Raw genomic sequence first — 8,320 nt, forward strand, 5'->3', positions numbered from 1 at the left:
AAAATTCTTCTGAAGCAGGTCGGTAAATGAACTAAACAAATAACATCATATCATGGTTTAATTTTGTAAAAAAATGATTATTTCAATTTTTTTTAATACAAACTAATGTACATATTATGTTCATTTGTTTACATTACAAAGTTAGATCGCTTTCGTCCTTGGTTTCAATCCAACCCTGAATCCTCTTTCTGGCACCAAGAAAAGGTAATTGTTATCCATTTTCAGCGGAATTTGGGTTTTGGCCGTTGGGACGAAGTCAAATTTTGAAAGCAAGAAGAACATAATGGCCTTTATGCTCATCAGGGCGAATCGTGAACCTGGAAAAAAAAAGAAAATTTATCTAATTTTCGTCACTGTGCCCGATCCAAATTGTCGTATTTCAATATACCAACCGATAGTGTAAAAAAAAACTTTAAATAAATTGTTTACCACTCCAGCCAAGAACATTCCTGTCTCGGTGAGACCGGTACTAATTTATTAGAAATTGGAACACAGTTCCTCTGAGGATGCGAAGGAGGTTGAAGTTTTACATGTGTACATGGCAACCTTATAAGTCAATACTCGAATTTAGGACGGGCATGATTAAATGAATTGATTGAGCATTGTGTTCCTTATTCTGGACTCTTTTTTCCTGGTTCATCTTCGTCTTGCTCTTCTTGTCTGTACTTGTTTTTTTTAGTTTCTCTTGGCTCTTCTTGCCACTTTTTGGCCAGCCTTAGCTCTTCTTGTGTGTATATTCTTGTACCTTCTTGCCCCTTATTTTATCTTCTTGTTTCTTTTAGTTTCTCTTGGCTCTTCTTTCCACTTTTGGTTTCTTCTTATTTGTTCGAGTTTTTTTTGGCTCTTCTTGCCACTTCTAGTTTCTTGTTTTTTCTTCTCGTTTCTTCTAGTTTCTCTTGACTCTTCTTGACAATCCTTGATTATTCTTATTTTTTCTAGTTTCTCTTGGCTATTCTTACCACTCCTTGATTAATCTTATTTTTTCTAGCTGCTCTTGGCTCTTCTTGCGACCCCTTGATTATTCTTATTTCTTCTAGTTTCTCTTGGCTCTTCTTGCCACTCTTTAGCTCGACTTAGCTCGTTTTGCATCTTCTTGCACCTTCTTTCCCTTCTTTTTTCTTCTCGTTTCTTCTAGTTTCTCTTGGCTCTTCTTACCACTCTTTAAATAAATTGTTTGAAGAATAAAAATTCGAAAAACTTACCAATACAGTTTCTTGGCCCAACCCCAAAAGGCATAAAGGCCATTGGGTTTATGTTTTCTTTGTCAAATTTGGTGGAATTCTCATAGTACTGTGGATCATGGTGAATGGCGTTAACTGGGATCCATATTTTTTCATTTATGCCAATCTGGAAATATATTTGGAATTTTTTAATAATTATTGATGTAATAATCAATCTCACGCCAATATCTCAACTGTTCAACTGATAGAGATATTGATTAGCGAGGGTCCTGGGTTCAAGTCCTAGATGCTTATGTTGATATCTTTTCTGATTTTTCTCTCTCGAATTGTTGTTTGAAAATCGCTAATATTGAAATTTAATATTTTTTGTGCCCTATTTTACCTTGAATTTTTTAGCGCCTGATACATTTGAACACATTTCCTATCAACCCTTACTAGTGCAGGCCATAGCCGCATAGTTTCTGTAAAAAGACAAACTCAATAAAATATATTCCATTACCAATATTTTATAAGCAAGCGTCTGCCAATCAAAAGTGTGTTTATCCGGATATCCTGAATTTAGAATGAAAAGTCTTTGGAAATCATTGAAAACCTGGACGGCTCTGAAACTACCACAATTCTTAGGAAGAGAGCCATTAACGTGAGCTATTTGAATAATTAAATAATTCTTCTAAAGAAAGCGTAGCCACACAGTTCGCTGTTAGATATATTGTAATATTTTACATATACAGCGAATTTAAGGGAAATATAACTCGAACTCTCAAAAACATTTTACTATAAATATTACATTAAATCAATGCGATAGATTTTCCAATTACCTGAAATCACCATATCCATGTATTTCATCCCGTTGATATCGCTGTAGGAGACTTTCCCATTGTTTTTGGCAAACACCTCGTCCACCTCATCCTGCAGCCTCGTCTGGATTCTGGTTGGATGGCCAACTGGTGGCTTATAAAGCATTCTACCTGTGACGTTGTGTCGAAACCAGCTACACAGAATACCAGTGCCTGGGCTACGAGAGTTTTATCTGTCCATTCTGCAAAGACAGGAAACACATTATGTGTAAGTATGTTTAATTCTCAGAAACGACAAGATTTTCTGCTCTGGAAGGCAATCTAAGATGGGAGTGTAGAACAGTGTACCATACGCGTCGTCAATCCACGACACGATCAATCACGAGTACTCACTTGCCGACCAACCCTTCCATATTTCACAATACGTAAATATAACTTAAAACTTAATTTATTTTGTAAACAACTTATACTAAAGAAGTTCAGTAATAGAATAAAAAATAACTAATCGAATAAAGAAGAATAATAAATAACTAACTAGTTGTTGTAACAGTTTTGCCTGTTGAAAAGTTTAGTTAGATAGCAGTCTTGAACCCCTAGAGTCTCTATAAATTACAATATCAGTTTGTATTGGTAATTTTTTCGTTGTTTTATACCCTTATAGTTCATTAAAAACTATAACCCTCTAAGTGAGAAACCAGGATTTCCATAAAATTACCACGTTTTTAGCATTAATTAACGGGGTTCAGAATTCAATAAAAAATACTTATTGTTACTTAGCAGTCACTCGTGGAAGAAGATTAAAATCTTACTATTGACGGTAGACGTTCCTAAGAAAGTTTCCTGGACAGTTGAGAAGCCAGCGTCGTCGCTATTTCCCTTCCCCTTGTGGTTCAACTTGCCCTTCTTGGCCTCTACGAGCAGGTGGATCATGTCCGGCCGAATAATGTTCTTCTTTTCCCTTGTCTCAATGGAATATAGCACCATGTTCTTGAAGAAGAAACCCACATGTTCAGCTAGCACGGGAACCTTCAATAGCTACAATATAATCAAAACATGTTCAAGGCTTAGTAATAAAACTAAGTCTAAGAGACACCTGTTGACTTTTTGTACAAGTCTAGAACGTATATTCAATTTTTATTTGAAAGATTTTTGTAGGTTAACCCACCAATGTAATTATTAATCATTGAAGAAGAAGTTAACCACTCGATTGCTCGTGTCAACAACTGGATGTGAGTTGAGTGATTGGCGTTTGAATTGGAAATTTCTCTCCTTCACTTAACAAAATCATATCTCTGAATTTTAATAACAATAATATAAACTGATTGCAGAGTTATATTGCCAATAAATTCACCTATATTTTACCGTTCATTTTATATTTTTAGGATTTACAAAAAAATATATTAAAAAAATCATAAATGCGCGAATTCTGCTAGTCAGGTGGCATATTATGGCGTGCGATCACTCATGACGTTTTACAAACTCGGCGTAATATGCCAAAAATCACTCTATTGGATAATACTCATTCTTTCGTTAATATGTTTCCATGTACCTAGTCGATCAGTTCGTTTCAAATTACCCTATCATTGCAACAATACAGGATCTAACGCTGAACTCAATTCCATAATAAATCGCCTACATGTACTTGGTAATAAATATGTTTTGGATGAATCTATAAACATTACTAGCTTAACCTCATACAAACACTATTTAATTAAAACTGTATGTCAGCGCTTCTCAGATTGATTATAATCAAATATAGTTTTAAAGTATTAATTTATCCGGGATTTATTGTATATGAATTGTTTATATATTTATATATATATATATATATATATAAATATATAAACAATTGTTGTATTGTATTTATAATAACTATTTCTATTGTTCTCTTTTATGTATTTTATATTTTTTTTATCTATGTATATTCTGTATTAATATGTAAAACAAATGTTATTTTTTTGTAAAAGCCGCTATAATCGGCGTTAATAAATAATAAATAAATAAATAAATAATACTAACAAATCTAAACACGGAACAAGACACAGAATATAAGAAATCCGAGTAGTTAAAGGCGTTGTTTAGGCAATACTGTGATCCTGGGTTCGATTCCAGTTGTGACTTATTTCCAATGTCTTAATAATAATAATATTTGGCTAATATATATAGCCCCGTTTTCGTGAGAAATCACCTCAAGGGCCATGTACAAATATATTTATTAAATAGTTAAAACTAGAACTGCTGACTTAAAACTAGTGACTTACGTCTAGACATGTCTAGTGACTTACGACTAAGGCCCATAAATACTATCTTAATAAAATATATATTTACATATGTAGAAACTTATAACTAAAATTAACATTAACAATATTTTTAGAAGGATAAAGTTCAATTATAAAAGGGTGTTTTTTAAATTAGTTTTTATATTAGCTGGAAATATATCTTAAATGAATGAATGAAATTAATCGTTAATCTTTAACGCATCTTCATCTGCCAACAATTACACCGATTGTCGTGTTATGTTCCCGCTGATATTGTCCATTGTCCATTTGTAGGCAAGTCAATAGCATTTTGATTTTATCATAAGCAGTTGAACGCAATCGCTAGTGAATCATCAATTACGGTATAACAAAAGGAAACAAAATTTAATATTTGGATAGAATGACGGATTTATGGAAATGAGTGTAAAGCATCTGCATCCTAGTGGTCAGTGCTAAGTTAACAAACCAGTAGAAGTCGAGAAAACCCTCTGAGTCCTCCTTAGTTTTTTAGTACATGAGCGTGGTTCAAAAATTTTCCAACCAATGTAAATTGTGAAATAGTGCAGGTGCATCATTGTTAATTGTTGTTAAAAACTGTATTTTATTTGATTCAGTTGGATATTATTTCATCCAATGTGGATATTGGCTCTTAAGAACTGTATATTAAACAAAGCTCAAGCCACGTCAAGGTTGTGAGTGATGGTTTCTTGATATGGCAAATACGGAAAGGGATTTGTGAAAATCCTGAAGTTCAATAATTATTTCTCTATTTATACAGACGAGATGTGATAGCGGATAACATCATAAATACTTAATTTTGTCCACAGGACGTTTGTTGTTATTTTCGATGGTCTCAAGTGCTTCTTTGGATTTGAAAACGTGGGAAGCAGGAATATCTTCGTATTTTATGAAAATTTCTTTTGGATCAGTGTATATGTATTATAGTTTCATGCTCTGTATTTTTATCATGTCAATATTTCATTGGCTGCACCGATTCTTCGTTTTAAACCTTTTAACAAAGTAATAGTAGCAATTAAGCATTTCATATTGATCATATTTTTTAATTCTAAGAATGTACACATCTAAAATATAATCGGTTTTGACGATTCTCGCTAGAACTCACCCATTCAAAGCATTCGTCTTAAATGTTAATGTCAGTCTAATAATATTTATTTATTTGTTAAGACATACACAGTACAATTAGATATTTTTAGTTATTGCATAGTTGTAGTACCTATTACGTATGTCCATAAAATATCATTACGTAATTTCGCCTGAGATTGTTATAAAAGGAAGGAAGTGTGTGGATAATAATAAAAATAATAAATAATAAATGAATTGAAAACAAGAATTACAATGAGCTCACGAATTGTAATTGACTGATAATAAATAGGAGTTTTGGTAAGATTGGTAAGAGTTATGGTAAGAGTTCATCTCAAATTCATTTTGATCATGTCAGTTTGATGAATCGACTGCTTTTAATAACGCTGTCTGACAGGAGAATTATGCCAGACCTGGTTGTGTTACACAGAGTCATTAACAACTTAATTGATAGCCCTTCCATCGTTGCCACTATAAAATTCTATGTGCCGACAAGAAACACAAGGCCAAATGTAACATCCTTCTGCAATAAAAAAATACTTAATATCTATCAACACACTCACTAACCAATCGGATGATTTGGGCAACAAGTTTTTGGGTACACTTTAAATATATTTATTGACTATAATATTAGTACTCTATTGAATCTTAAAAATTATAGTAGCGTTGGTTATTAAGTTTTAGTGATTTGTCTCATATGTAGTATTATTCATGTTTCTAAAATACTTTGTGTTACTGTTATATGTTTTAATATTCAGTTTATGAGTTTACTGTTATATGAGGCTTTAAATAAATTGTGTATAATTTTCGATAGCACACTGTATGTATTCTGTTCATAAAATCCATCTAAGAGCACGACTGGGCGTTAAACCTAATAAAATAAAACAATGTAATTGGTTAGGTTTTGTAAAATATTCATATTATCAGTTACATCTGGAGCATCAGATTTCTGTCCGAAAAATACAGTTCGTTCTTCAGAAACCTCGTCATGAACACAATGCAGACCCGCGAGGGGCAGCACATGATATGATCCACCTACTAATGCAGGCCAGGAAAGGAACCCTGGAGCGTGAAACCAACGAAGGGGGGTTTTCACCGACAGGAAATTCGCAAAGAAGTACGTAGTTTGGTAATTTATTTGAGAAACGACCTATTCTTCTGCAGTTGACGTTATGAACGGGTGCTCCGATCCCGATAGGTCAGTCTCTTCGTTCAGTTCACCGTAGAGTCAATGCTAATACTATGTAAATACTAGTTAATTTCGGATGCGGGTTTGAGTACTGCCCTCCGGGAACCATTTATTGGATTACCAACATCTCTACCAGTTTATATATACCAGTTTCAGTATACTTATTTTCACGGTACCGCCACCTGGGAACCATATATTTGATAACCAGCACTTCTGCCATGGGTGACCCCAAAATTTCCTCTTCATCCTTTCCTTAAAAAAGACCTATCACACTGCATCCCAAAAGATGTTATAAGCCCAGAAGGAAATTCTTTACCTTAGGGCCTCCTGCGTGTGGTTAATGTCAAAATAAAATAAAAAAATTATCTCCGAATAAATTTCTTTGAAACACATTTTAATATCCTAAAATATTACCACCGTATTATCTAATCGATCATCACTTTTTCTTCTTCGTATGGTGGGTTATTCAGGTAGTTTAATGTATTTCTTAATTCAGCTCAGATGTGCAGTAATCTGGTGGAATCGACATTCTTCTACGAAATGTTTATGGTTTTTATGTGTAAAAAAGTTTAGACACCAAATTACAAAATGGATTAAAGAACAAAAAAAGACAAAATTACCCAAATTTCATAAAATAAAATAATAAAACGTACACGTAACACACAAAACCAATACAAATCACCCATCACTCACAAACACGCAACATATAACATAAATATATCGATTTTAACCTTAGGGGTAGGGGTAGGATAGGGGTACCTCGCTGGTGCCATTTTTGACGTGCGGCTATAGTGGGCAAGTATTCCTTCATCCATCGCCGCCAAAACATATCTGCTAATTGCTGGCTGATTCGCCATTGTTTTCTTATGCAGACCTCTTCTTCTTTTGCCGCATACAGTGACAGGTGTGGCCGCTTTCCTGCTGATCCCAGCAAAAAATGGTTAGGAGTTAGCGGTTCCTCATCTTTCGGGTCGACAGAGACTGCTTTTGCCAGGGCCGTGAGGGTTTCTTCTTTCGGTGAACACTCTTTCATAGTTGACTTGAGGGCTCTCTTTATAGAGTGCACGAGGCGCTCCCAAGCTCCCCCCATGTGGAGAGACAGGGGGGGATAAATTTCCATGATGTTTTTTGTGTTGCAATTTAGTTTTGTACTCTGGGGTCTCGACTGATTGATTCCAGCGCGTCTCGGATTTCTTTGTTAGCGCCGTAGAAATTAGTCCCATTATCCGAGTATATACATTCGGGCTGGCCTCGCCTAGCTGACATTCGCTGCATTGCCATTATAGCTGAATCGGCACTTAGTGAGGCTGCTAGCTCGAGATGTATAGCTCTGGTTGACAGGCAGGTAAATAATGCCCCGTACCGTTTCTCTCGACGCCTGCCGATTGTTACTTCCATAGGGCCAAAATAGTCTAGGCCGCAGTGCGGAAGGGAGTCACGTGGTGGGTAAGCCTGGCAGCCGGTAATGGTCCAATCAGTGGTGGCAGTGGTTGAGCTCTCCTAATACGGCATACTAGGCATTCATGCGCTATTCGGCGGAGGTTGGTGCGCAATTTCAATATAAAAAAGCTGCCTTTGATTTCCGCCATGGTTTTTTCGGTGCTCGAATGGTCCGCCATTTGATGATAGTGGCGGATCAGGAGCCGAGTGTATGCCTCGTCACCATCCAGGATGACTGGTGTCCGTACTCCGCTGGCAACTCTTTTAAGGGCTTATAACCGTGAGCCCATTCGTATAATGCCATCTGGGCCAAGGAAAGGCGTTAGCGTTCGCAAGCGACTGTCGGTGGGTAGT

At 35.4% G+C, this 8,320-nt stretch overlaps 1 pseudogene; it reads right to left on the reverse strand.

Annotated features, from left to right (window-relative positions):
* Positions 1 to 141: 141 nt before the first annotated feature.
* On the reverse strand, positions 142 to 7,646 carry LOC149410505 (cytochrome P450 9e2-like; annotated as a pseudogene).
* Positions 7,647 to 8,320: the final 674 nt, after the last annotated feature.

Source organism: Hesperophylax consimilis, chromosome 27, assembly GCF_061612785.1.
Source record: "Hesperophylax consimilis isolate HC1 chromosome 27, BYU_Hcon_1.0, whole genome shotgun sequence".
Taxonomy (NCBI): Eukaryota; Metazoa; Arthropoda; class Insecta; order Trichoptera; family Limnephilidae; genus Hesperophylax; species Hesperophylax consimilis.